The sequence below is a fragment of the Bombus bifarius genome, unplaced genomic scaffold (genome assembly GCF_011952205.1).
Source record: "Bombus bifarius isolate JDL3187 unplaced genomic scaffold, Bbif_JDL3187 scf7180000008240, whole genome shotgun sequence".
Lineage (NCBI taxonomy): Eukaryota > Metazoa > Arthropoda > Insecta > Hymenoptera > Apidae > Bombus > Bombus bifarius.
In genome coordinates, this window is record NW_022884534.1 from 1,108,821 (window position 1) to 1,123,015 (window position 14,195).

Genomic DNA, 14,195 nt, shown 5'->3' on the forward strand with positions numbered 1-14,195 from the left:
GTTTAGCCGACGTCACGAAGCAGAGAAAGAGGGGAATACTCGTGCTCGAGATCGGTTCAAAGTATAAGTACCTGTATATACGCACGAAATTATTCGTGAAAGGACCGTGCGTCTTTATTCGTTAACACATTTCATGCCTTGTAAATCAGCCGCGAGTACCTACCAAAGGCAGAAATTGTACATACACGTACGTAGAAATTTTCAATAGTACCTAAAAGCATAGTTCGTACGTTGTTTCACGAGCCACTATACGTTTTTCGATTCGTTTTTCGTGCTAGTGACAGATATATACATAAGTATCCAAACATCATGATCCATTTGTCATTTTCCATGACAATATACATGAATTTGACCAAGTTGAAGAAGGACTCCTACTGTACCTACGCATGCTAAAGCAAACGAATACTTTAGCATTTTTCATTTCTGTTTGATATATCTCAAACACATTTTTTGAACAGAATATCTATCGCGTTACATAATTTCTATGAGCGTATCCATAATTGTAGAATCGTGCAAGTCGGAAGAATTGTATCTAATTACATAACGAAGTTGCCAACATTACGGACAAAAGTTTTTATGGAGCAGGTCAATTTTCATTGAACGATAATCGCTTCTTGTAACATCGATTCCACCCTGTTACGAGCATTCTCGTTTATGATACACACCCTCCTGTTATGGCATGACGAATTAGTAATTAGTGCAAGCAGCTGGCATTTAGCATTTGAGTATCGCTGCTTGCATTACCAATATTATCGTATGTCCAAGCACGTAATTTCTCCGCGCTTTCGAAACATCCTTCTTAAAGCTAATTTATAATTCGAGATTTTTCAAACTGCGTAAACTAATGGTAAATTAATAATTACACGCTGCACGTAGATAGTAGGTTTCTTCTACGGTTGATCGCCGATCTATAAATCCCATGTAGCCAACGAAAAACACTATTTTCCATATTAATTGCTTTCTATCTCTCGAAACAAGCAGATCTTCCATTAACATCTCGAGTCGGTTTCTCGTCGGTTTAAAATAAATACTTTGTCGAGTGATAAAATAGTTTTACGAGGTTTACCAGTTTTATTTTTGTATATCGCCTTTCGAAAAGCAATTTAAATATCGCGTTGCGATATTTTCGTTAGATATATTACACGTAACTGCGATGATAGTAAATTGTAAGGAATGAAATCATTGCAGATAAATTTTGTCCGTAGTTTTCCAATTAAAATACATCTTGTCTTGATAATAGTCAAGTGTGCGGATACTTTTGCGCGACGGTGTACGTATAAAAGAAGATTATCGTATCGAGACTTGGGAGCAATTGCTTGCTATTCTTCCTTTGTCCGATCAAACAACTTCCACGTAACTTTTTTACTCAATGTCAATCATCTTACGAAACCTCTGACTATCGTATGAAAGTCACAAAGTGAGGAACATATGTACACAAGTGACAGCGATTTTTAAATTCCATATACTTGTCACGATCTAACCATCGGAATAACTGTTACTCGTATCAACACTATTCTTTCGTTCGATGATTTCCCCATTAAATATGTGTTTTCGTTGCTCCGCTGGTCACTTAAAAAGAATATCATTCACGTTCGTTATGCAGATTAATAACATTTAATATCAAGTGAAAGCAACGTACCTGACAATTAATATTCGATCTTAGTTATCTGTTGACAAAATGACAAATTTTCAAAAAGTATTTTTAAAAGGTTTACATCTGCAGGAACGTTTGCATTTTTCAATCGTTTCACTGCTTTTAGGCGAGCGACGTAAAATAAAAGTCGGAAGACGAACATAAATGGACCTATCGCATTTTTTCTCTGTCGTCTTCGTACGATAAGGAATTTCTTTAAGCGTTAACTAGTTAGCTGTTGCGACTTCCTCGAAAACTTTCAGAAGTTCTCTATTTCTAAAATGTGGCGGGAAAAATGAACGATGACGAGTATACTCGTCAAGCACAGAATACGCGTGGTGTACGTTGTAACACGGAGTTAAGCTGCAACGAAATCACCCATCTTACTTCTTAATTTTATTACCGACAGAGCTCGTCGTAACAGAATGTGTTGCCGTTTCTTCATGACGAGTATACTCGTCAACAACAGCTAACTGGTTTAAACGTTGATCAAATTGGCCGCGGTAGAAGTAAAACGTAACTCGAACAAAGGACGAAAGAAATGAAATACGAAGCTGGTTGCGACTATCGCGTTTACTCACCCGCCGAACGATGTGGCGCAGGTATTCAAAAAAACAGATTCGACGAATACAGCGATGTATAGCGTTTTCTACGAATGCAATGGATCGAAAGAACCGCACGACCGGGAAAAGATAAAACGCGAAAGGAAGAAACAGAAGAAGGAGAGAGAGAAAGAAATAGGGAGAGAGAGCGAGGAAGGGAGAGAGGAGAGAGTGAATTACATAACAAAAGAGCGATCCAACGATTTGACTTGATTCCACACAATACCAGACCGACTAGCGCGCACTCACCGACTCACTTTACTGAATCTAATTCAACACTCGACCCAATGTCCCACCTCCGTGTGTTTCGTATGTGGTGGGGTGGCACGATAAAGGAACAGACCTCGTGATGAGTCCGTTCATTGTACATAATCGTACACCGTAAAGATACATTTATTCAAATCAATTCGCCGTGTCAGGTACCACAGGCTCGTTCGTCGACGACGTCTGTTCCGATTCACCAGCACTCTAAAATTGATCTCGAATTTCGAGATCGTTTTCGTGGTTACGAACGTAGTATGATAACGTTCGAATTATTTGCAAAAGGTAGCTATCGATCGGTTACGAGTGAAACGTTAATATAGTAAAAATGTTAATGCAGATATTATGACAATAGAAGACAGCCGAATGTTGAAAGTTTAGCGTATTACGTGAAAGCTTTCGTGTCTCAACTATAATGACAATCTCATGTTACAAAGAATCACGTATAAAGTAAGTCCTGAGAAATGATAAATGGCAGGTAGTTAGGTACTAGGACGAATAACGTTATTCGATTATACAGAAGATTAGCTGAATTTTAGATTTTATTACTGTAAGGTGTAATATGGTATAGGCCAGGTATTGTACATGAAATTGAATAAAATTTAATATTTGTGAAAAGATTTGCTCTACTATTCTACTCTAGATAAGGCGCGACTGAAACACAATCGTATCAGATTATTGTATCCGATAAAAGGATTAACATGATTATGAAATATTCAATAAATTCAGGTGATTCGCGGAACTTATCGGCGGAATAGAAATGGCAAACGAAACGGTTTCGCTAGGAAACCGTGTGGCATTGCCCTTTTAAAAGAACGTTTCGTTCCACGATTATTTATCGTGATCAGATTCATAAAGATACGAATTTATATAAATAAAATACACGTAGCCTAATCCGTGGAGATAGAGAGATCGGTATCTCGTGCAAGTTGGGATGATATCGTAACTCGTAACTGCAACTGCAATCCACAAGTACAACTACACGATGAAACGGGGCACAATGAAATTACATTTGATCGGCGGAGAATCGTAAACGCAGGAAGAGATGCGCAATGCACACGGATGTGAGGAAGATTACAGCGACGCAACGCAACGTAACGTACATATAGAATTTTAAAACATAATCAAAGTCACGAGGACGATCAGCTCGTCGACGACGAATCAACCCGATTTGACGGTAACATTTCAACAAATATCACAGTGATTCGAATAAGGAGGCACGGAACAGGAAGGAGAAAGAAGTTCGTAATAAATTAGTGTTAAGTTGTTTGTCTATTGCGATCGTTCTCTGTTCTCTTAATTGCTAGACCTAAATAGAACCTACTTTTTCTTTTATTAATTTAATCTCTGCTAATCGAAGAAATCGAGTTTCCACTAGTCGCTACGATTTCCAAATTCTCTGATATAACAAATTCGATATCTTTTATGACGATTATCCGCTTTGCCAGTGACTTCTCCGATTTTCACTATTCCACCGCAGTCTTTTATTTTCTAAAAGCTTTATTCTATCGGACAAGCGCGAGAAATTAATATGCTTTTTACCGTTTTGCTAGGAACAAAAGTTTTAATTCTTTCCTTCTTTTGCAAAAAAGAAGCAAAACAAAAGGCTCGAGTTAAACAGCGAAAATTGAGGTTAGGTTGAGGTTAGATTGGCGTTAGGTAAATAACTGACAAATCCGCGATATTCTCTAAGGGATGAATGCTATTGATCTCGAGTAGTTCTGTTAGTTTAACTTAATTTGTAGTAGTCTGCATAACAAATGTCATTAATATTCGTTAAACGATCAAACGGCTAGCAAAGGCACATATTTAATGGCAAAATCAAATGAACACATGAAATTGCTCGATAACGTATCAAATTTCTTTTTCTGCTATACGAAAGATTGAAAATGTGACTAATTATGCGTTCTACTTGTGGCCTTTGTTTATGATTCGATTAGAATCGATTTCACTGAATTTCCCTTTATTCGGTATTAATTCTATGATTATGAAAATTTCCATTCAACAGTTTCGCCTTACGCTCGTTGAATTTCTAGAAAAATTGCTATTTTTTATTCGTAGTTGATCGTTTTTCCATTCTTTCTTTCAACTTGAATTCTGTCCGATCCTACGGACCAGCGCATTTGGAGACCTCGTTTCTACATGAAAAACACCAAGCCAAAGTTTAAACAGTAATCTTGTTGCAGCCCATTTTCTCATTCGTGGGTCGTATTTTAAGATAATTCCTCTGAACGTTGTCATGTAACAGCTGCATTAAAAGTAATCGTAGAATGTTGGTAACGAACTGGATACGAATCTTCGTTAATCTTCAGATATACCTACATATATACGTACAGATAAGATAACACCTGTTGACAAATCGTCAAAAATTTATTAATTTCGAGTGAATGTTTTCGAAAAGCAAAGGAATTCGACCAATGGTAAAAGAAGCGTGCAATTAAATCGTGCGATTAAAGTTGAATAAAATTGCCATTTCGCAATTTGCTGCTTTCTTATTTGTCGAGACAATGGTACGTCTACTGCCACGAGATAAGAAATATGATAACGGATATCTTTTTTTAGACATATTGCACACACTTTAAATCAATGTTTCCTTGTCCGGCGATTGTTTAATACGTCATTTAATATCAAGTGATTGCACGATCCTTGCACTAGAAAATCTAGTAAAGGACATTTCCTAAGTAAACGTAATTTCAGACTAAGGCTTATCGATGGAATTCCATTCTTTTTTTTATCTTTCACTCGAGAAACTTTCAAGTACCTACGTTGTGCTTATTTTCACAACAACGAATAAGCGTAAATGTAAAAATCGCGAGTTGAGTTTAATATATGTTAGTAGATGTACGTGTCGATAGTATCGTAGATGTTTAATATGTGAGTATTAAGTATACAATAATTTTCATTTCGCTGTAAAGGAGATTCATCGATACAAGTGAGAGCATTATCGAATTGAATATTCGCTGACAGACTTCTTCTTTTTATTTATTTCAATTAGATAACGTCGCATCAATAGTTTGTATGGTTTATTAGCAACCGAGGGCTAATGTTGACAGTTCGCCGTACAGTTTGGTTTTACACTTTGACAGCGTAGTAGGTTTTGGGTCGGATCATTGTCCTTTAAATTGTCTTTCAAGGTGAGTCCCATACCTTCTATTTCATTTTTGTCTATTCAAGATGCTGCGATCAACGATGATGATACGTGCTTCACTGCCACGGTCAGGTGAACTTTGCACAGTTCGCAGATTGGCGCTTTTTCTTCGTCGAGGAGATATTGCCGAGTAAATTTCGTGCGAGTTATTACGATTTTCGATCATCTCGTCTTGCTGGAATACGAGCAATCATCTTCTTTGAAAACGTTTTCGTTTTTTTATTATTGTTTGTCGTGGTTTGGATCGTCATTAATTTTATTCCAATTGCCTTTTGTTGTCTCTGTTTTCAGTTAATAAGTTATAGTTTCTGGGGACAGGCTGTTGCTGCAGTGTTCGGCAGTTGGTAAATCGCGGTGGCTGTTGTTGCTTTGACCGCTCTTTCGTTCTCAGCGATGCCAGATATTGGAGGATTGACCCAGACCACTGTAATCGAGTTGTTTCTTTGAATCGATTTGGCATAGGATGTTTGACATTTTTGCACGATGGGCTCATTTTTCCACTGGTTCTCGATCGATGTCGTGGCATTTCTACAGTCACGGGAAATAACGAAATTTTTGTTTTGACCGGTAGTGATCGTAGCAGTGACCTCAACGTGTTTTCATGTTTTAACGCGTTAAGTTGGCAAAAGAAGGATAGATTCTTTTTGACAGAGTCCGCTCTTTTCGACTGTTGGTCGCTGACGACCGCATATCCGGAATCGTTTAACGCCTGATATTACACATATACATGCATGTAATTTGTGGCTGTTTCTTCTAGTTGTTCAAACTATGTAAAACTGCTGGGTCGGCTTTCTTTCTGTGACTGTGCTTGAGTAGTGCGGTATTGATTTTAATTTTCGGAATAGACCACGAATGGATACTGCGAATTTATCTCCTCGTTGTCGATTAGGTTTCCATATCGAGTTTATTCAGTTGTTTATGCTGCGATAAAATGACAGAGCTGTACAAGTTTGCAATTGTTCCGTTTGAAGATGTTGTGGAACACGGAGTTTTGCAGGGTGGGGACGATTCTGATCTGCTGTGATCTCAGGCTAATTTGGTAGTTACGTATTTTCTTCTGATCTATTCTATTTCTGAGAATGCCATTGATTGGACTGAAACGGAAGACGCCTACTGCTATTCTCAGTCTATTGTGTACAGAGCCAAATGTTTGCCACTATTGTTTCAAGTATATCAAGTTTTTGATTGTTGTCGTTTTTCAATTTGTTAATAAGAGATTTCCACATTAATTGAGAGTAAAAAGTTGGTCCTAACAGCTTGATGGAGACTATTTCCTTTAGAGTGCTTGTCGTTGTGAAGAATTGATTCTATGCGTGTAGATTGTCGATTGTTGCTAAAGATAATTATTTCTTTTTATTAATATTAACCTTATCAGGCTCGGTCAAATGACCGGTTTCAAAATTTAATTTAGAATTGTACATTCAATGTTATTTCTCATGTTCTTCCAACATTATGTTAATTCTTATATTACTTGATTAATCAATTTCTCAATTTTTGTTGACTATAATAATTTGTTGATTAACATAGGAATTTACATAAAGTTGGATGAACAGAAGAAATAGCGACGAATGTACAATTTTAAATTAAATTTTGAAACCGGTCACTTGACCAGACCTGGTAAGGTTATATTCTTATATTATCTGATTAATCAATGTTTCAATTTTTGTTAATATAAGAATTTCCATAAAGAAATAACTATTTTAATTTATGTACAATTTTAAATTAAATTTTGGAATCGGTCATTTGACCGGGCCTTGTAAGGTTAGTGTGAAAGGTAATGTAAAGGAAGCGAGTGATTCCTGCATTTCCAACGTTTCTAGTGTTTTTAGTGTTTGTCTAGTGTTTTTTTGTACTCGTATCTGGATGGTACAGAGATTTCCCCTTTTACATATTACAGTTAGATCATCGACAAATAATAGTACTTTGACCGGATTTCTTACGATGTTCAATACGTCGTTTATAGCGACCAGTAATAGGAATACGTTTTCTAAGACCATTGTGGAGAAAAGGATGTATTATTAACTCTAACTAGAAAGGTTCTAATAGATCGGAAGGTAACAATAAAATTGAAGATGTTTCTTTCGTAGCCGTGTTTCTGCATGTTTCTTGAGTTTCAGTTTCTCTAATCCGTATTATAGGCTTCTTCTATGTCTAGACATACGACAGTCGCGTATTGTTTACTGTCGAATGCGTCACATGTGTACATACACTCATCGTCAAAAAGATAACCCAGGTGTGTTATCTTTTTTCAATGATGCATGTAAAGTTTTTCGTTTGTAACGTATAATATCAAAACATTATGAGGTCAGGATATGCGGTTTGTTGAAAATAATCAAAAATATTATGAGGTTTAGTGTGTAACAAAGAAAAACTATTCCATACTAAGGTCGAAATGATAACACACTCTGTTATTATGTTTAGAAATTGCTCAGTAGTTCATGATCTGTCAACGAGTAACGATTACAGTACAATATTATATAAATTTGTAAGTATGTGGGACGCGAAAAAAAATTAAACGAGTCTGAAAAAGAGTAAATTCTTGAACTAAAACAGCAACGGTTATCAGTAGCAAAAATATCGAAAGTAATAAGATGAAGTCGTAGAGTAATACACAATTTCTTAAAAAATGTTGATTATGGCAAAAAGAAAAGTACTGATCAGCCGTCATCGTTATCCGGTCGTGATAAGCGAGCAATTTTGCGTGTAGCTTCCAACTCGCAGTTAACAAATAATGGAAAAATCTAGTGTTAGTGCCAGTGTTTCAAGTGTTCGTTGAGTTCTACTATCCTGCAAATGGAGAAGAGTACCATTTTCAGACGAAAAATATTCAACATGGATGGTCTTGGTGGGTTAAAATATTATTTTCATGACATAAGAAAAGGGACAATGTCAGCAATTCGATGACAAATGAAAGAAGGCAGCGTGATGGTTTGGGCCGGCATCGGTTATTTCGGCAAGACAAGTATCAAGTTCATCGTTGGGAGAATGAATAGTATCTGATACATAAATTTAATCAAAGAACAAATAAATAATTATGCAGAACGCATTTCTGGACCTGATTAAATCTTTCAACAAGATAATCCACCTGCACACACATCAAGATTGGTCCAATCATACTTTAATGAAAATAATATGTCTATTTTGCCGTGGCCTGCACGCTCCTCGGAACTTAATATTACTGAAAATTGCTGGGCAGAACTTGTTCACGGCGTATACGTAAATGGAAAGCAGTATCAACACGTACAAGAATTAAAAAATGCAATTGTACGTGAATGGGATACGTTGAGTCAAAATTATATCCAGAAACTATATAAATCGATAGCAAATCGTACAATAGAAGTAATAGAAAATAAAGGGGGTTAGGTTGGGGTTAGGTTCATTTCATTCTTAAAATAAAACAATTTTTCTTGTTACACGCTAAACCTTATAATATCCTTAATTATTTTTAACGAACCGCATATCCTGAGCTCATAATGTTTTGATATTATACGTTACAGACGAAAATCTTTGCACGCGTCATTGAGAAATTAAAGATAACATACCTGGGTTATCTTTTTGACGGGGAGTGTATGTTCATGTCCAAGTTTATTAGATGGCCATGCGTGGAGTGCACCTGTTGAAAACTACTTTGGTGTTCAAATGTTTTTTTTCCAGGAGTCATCGCACTTTATAGATGATAGCTTTTTCCTACTATCTATATAGTAAGTATGTCTACTATGTAGTAGCTGCAGATTTTCTTATGATATTCATTTAAAGTTTAACAAAAACCATTCGAAGCATTCATAAATAAATGTAAAACAGAAAAAATAAAGCAAATAGATGAATCTACTTCCTACAATTAGATCAGAGTATACAAGTCCAAAACTTCCTATGAATGCCGCTAGATGGCACATTGTTCTCGCAACTATATTTACCAGCTTACATTATATAAGATCACCGTGAAGCGCAAATTCCATCCTTGTCTTTGGGGAGCAAAGTATTCAATGATCGTTTAGTGAGGGTACTGTTGCTGAAGCCTATTATGAAATAAAACCCGCATCCACGCATTATGTCATGAGATGCAATTTTTGCGGGCCTCTTTACTTTATAAGAGGCTTAGAAAAATCAATATGAAATTTACAAACATAATTTAATACATTTTACAACAAATTATATCGAAGGTCATTTTATATATTATATATATTTTTTTCAATGAGCAAAATAAATACCATATAATTATCGATTGTAAAGTACAAGCGAAATGCTAATTATAGGCGTCAGTCATCAATTGTATCGATAGCAAGCAATCGATTCTACTCAATATTGATACAAGTAGTAAATTCTTGTATCGAATATTCCATTAACGAGCAATAATAACATTATTAGCAACAATATCTCAATAAAGACGAAAATATAACCTTAAATTATTTAGACTTGCCTGTGAATTAAGAATATTATGATCAGAGTCGCTTTTCTCTATCTACATGTACAACGGTATCTTACTTTCTTCATTGTGATGTATCATATTCATTGATTCACTGATTCACTGATTCACTGATTCACTAATGTATCATATATCACCATTGATCATCTTTATACACATACATACTGGATTCTTTATACGACTTTGCTATGTTTGCTAAGGCTGTACAATGTGCACAGACATGCGACTTCCCCAGGATACGCTCACCGTGTTGATTATATACTTTCGTATCGGTACTCGCTTCATTCGATAGGAGTACCTTTTCCTTCAATACTAAGTGGGGGCATGGTATCGCAATCGAAAGTATCAATATGTACTCGTATTTACTTGCACCGGAACATCCCTAGTTATTTACAATTTCATTAATAAACAATTTAATCAGGAAATGATAATGTAAACAATTTAACCAGCGAATAAATAAATAAATCAATGTATAAATTAGTAAGTAAAAGTATTCAATCAAGTTTGTAAATAAGCTTAGAGGTGTAATTATTTTCCTTTTATTTATTAATCAATGTTAGAGCTATTTCGAGAAATAACATGTCCCACAAGAATAACAACAGTTCATTGTAATTTAAGAAGAATGGAACGAAACAATGAAAACAGCAATCGGTTGACACTTGACATATACGAAAAGAAACTTGCTAATGTTTTCTCTAATAAGATTCTCTTTCTCCAGCAAATCATTATTTTTATCACGATTCAAACGATACGTGAACACATTGTCCGTAACGAAGTTGAATACCATCCATCTCATCGAGAATATCGTGTAACGTAACTCTAACTATTGGAATAGGTAAGTAAACGTCAAATGTGGGCCACGAAACCAGTCCTTCGTCTGCGGTTTTAATTGGTAATACCATGCGCTTACTACACTGCTGTTCATAAGTAGCAAGTGTATCGATGATACACGAATGTAATTAAAGTACACGGATCGATGGCAAATTAACATTACGGTTACGAATTTCATGGATTAACTCGATCCGTCTAGATTTTACAATTTTACGAAATTTAAAGGAAATGAATAACATCACGATGAACTATCACTTAATCATTAACACATTAATGATAAAAAACTATATGCTACGGATCTAAATTTATACTACAGTCGAGGTAGAATTTATCAGGAAGATTTTTTGGCTCAAAATACGACGAAATCAAGAGTAACGTGTGAAGCTTGTCACATTCCACTTATAGTCGAGCATACGTATAATTATCGACTGCAGAAAATACAGAAATCAGAGAAGGATATGTATATATGTACTACCTACCAAGGAGTAGGAGGCAACATAGACACGAAGGGATTGTAAGCCACTCCAAACGTAATGCAAACGAAGCAATAGAATGCCTCAAACGCGCAAATCGGGTAAACGGAATCTACAGTACTAAAGATATCGATAATCATAAGCAGTTGAATTTATAACTAGAATAATTCCTTTTAAGCCTGGACTTTTTATGTTTAAGATAACTATTCACGCTTTATACTAATCTTTTACTAACTATATATGAATCTATGTTTGCAATAAATCTTTTGTAGTTTCTAGGTATATATATATATATATTTTACATTAGTTTCAAATCTTACCAATATAATTTACGATATTCGTATCTCGTTAAAGTGTTAACAAGATTTCAAAAATTTTCCTGTAATCTATAACAAATATAATATATGTATCGATAAAAGTTTTCTATGTTCTACCTCATTATTGCTTTTAACTATTTTCGTGAGTTTACACTGACTCACTGTAATTTTATATTTTATTGGTACTCAGCTTCTGAGTGCATTTTGTTTCGAATGCTATCTATCGTTAAACAAAAATATGTGTCGTTCGATCAAAGGATTTTGGAAGGTTGTTACGTTCTTTTCAAAATCGAGTGGAATAATAGTTGTAAGAGACACGTACGCTGAATTGAGCAAGCGAGTTATTGGCGAACAACCTACGCTGACTACTCGCACGAAATGCTTAAGTAGCAGGAGCCTTGGACGACAATCAACAGCTGAGTGACTTCAATAATCGTACAGACCATCTGTCCGAGTGTAACACACATATGTACGTTAGGGAATGTGTGACAAGTTACGAGACTCTTGTGAAATCGTATCTGCAAAATCTGGAAATGCGCACTCGATCCTCATTCCTTTGAAATTCCATCGTCTTCGCTCTAGTATTTTAATCTAATTATTATTGAGAAACGGTATTAATCGTAACTTTTTGATAACAACAATCCTAACAATTTGATAGTGTGTATTTAAAATTATTTAATAGTTTGTCCAAAATTCTATGAAATTCTATATGAATCTTTGTTGAATCGGTTAACTCTTTGAAAGCTTGTTGAAAGTAAGCGACGACGAGTATACTCGTCAAACGCAGAGTGCATATTGCTGTTATGATATGGAATTAAGTTGTAACGAAACGACTGTTTTATTTTTTGATTTTAATACTGACAGGACTCGTTGTAACACAAAATATTGCCATTTCTTCAGAACGAGTATACTCGTCAAGAACAGCTAAATGGTTAACAATGGAAAATTTATCTTTTTATACCATTTTTTTGCTTTCTAACAGATAAAGTTACAGAAGCGTGTATTTTAGCATTACAGAGTAATCAAAGCTAAGGAAAATCTTTTACGAAAGAACTTAAAAAGATGCAATTTCGAATACCTAGCATTCTGCCAATTATTTTGCTTCGTAGGATTTTAGATATTTCTTGGATTATTCTCTCGCAAAGAAGGTTTCTAGAAGATCTGTAGATTTCTTAAGAAATTGGAAATTGTATCTATTAATATAGCAATTATACCACTACATTTCAATTCTCACTGTGTCTGCCTGCCTGCCATAATGTTTGTCGTAAATATGGCAAAGATTTGCGACATGCTATACGAAATAGATTTATAATAGGTGTATTTGAGATATAGCTAAGAATATTCCATTATATAACAAATTAACATTGCCGAAGTCTCCTTGACAAGACAGTATGATATTTTATAATTATAGAAATAATCAATCGAAAAAGAAACGAACGATAGAAACCTATATTTTCAAAACTTTGTTAGTGAAAAATAGAGCGATATTAGACATATATTTTCTAGACTTCATTATTCGACTACTGATTTAAGAACAATCTGTGAAACACTAATAATATCATAAAAAGTCCCAGAAAAGTATTTAATATGCCGTTTTATTATCGCGTATATGCAAATTATAAATCAACTATAGTATATAGCTCTATATGTATATTAATAGATCATTTAACTATATCTTCATCAATGGTTTTTTGCATGTCGCTACGTTCTGATACTTGTTATACATACATGTATATAATAGTAATAATAAAGATAGTAATAATATTGATAGTCTATATTCTGTACAATACATACATTGAACACTTTTCTCTAAAATCTTATTAAAAACTGAGTAAAATGTAAGACCTCTTCCTCTGTTAATTCTGTAATAATTCAATATCGTAAAGTTAGGTGCTTAGATAATATGTATATCGATGTTAGGTGATCTGGATCTCGCGAAGGTTAAGCGCTGAACTTCTGATTTATCGACAGAAGCTTCAGCAGTCTGTCCTTGTAGCTAAAACCCTTATCGCTCTTCGCGTGTCATGGGAGTGTCATTGGCCCCGTACAGTCGTGTGCACGCGAACCCCAGACAATACAGAGCGTCGTTGGGCCCCTTGTCGCCACCCTAAGAAACTATATTACATTCGTGGCTCTACAGTTTGTCCAACGAGAAGAGGCGTTTAAACATAAACACAAGTAAACGTAAGCAAACATAAAGTAGCGTTTCATCGTGGCAGCCAATGCGTTTCCTTATCTTTACTACCTCGTCTCATTGGACAAGCTATAGAGCCACGCTAGTCCTTACCGTACCATCCACCAATCACCACTCAAAACTGCTATAAGCGAACCTAATACTGATGACTGATGACCGACGATTTACGGTTCCGGCTACCGGCAATACGATAATCTTAGAGATGAATCTGCTTTACAGAGGAGTCGATTCCAAGTATTTAGGGCCTATCTTACGCGTCGAGAAATTATTTTCCTGTCTCCTCGTTAATATCATATTATTCACGTTCTATCCG

General features: G+C 35.3%; 1 protein-coding gene and 1 non-coding gene across 4 annotated transcripts in view; one reads left to right on the plus strand and one right to left on the minus strand.

The window, feature by feature from the left end:
• Nucleotides 1–14,195, minus strand: part of LOC117211689 (V-type proton ATPase 116 kDa subunit a) — a 52,489-nt gene that overhangs the window by 25,191 nt on the left and 13,103 nt on the right. For 2 of the 3 annotated variants that reach the window (XM_033455850.1, XM_033455848.1), the window contains exon 1: nucleotides 2,215–2,517. The exons of the other annotated variant lie outside the window; for it this stretch is intronic. The gene's annotated coding sequence lies outside the window, so the exon portion shown is untranslated. Of the gene's footprint in view, nucleotides 1–2,214; nucleotides 2,518–14,195 lie in introns of those variants that run through there. 3 annotated transcript variants of the gene reach the window in all.
• On the plus strand, nucleotides 9,596–9,719 carry LOC117211759. Its single transcript, XR_004488318.1, has one exon. It is a non-coding gene; the product is annotated as a U4atac minor spliceosomal RNA (small nuclear RNA).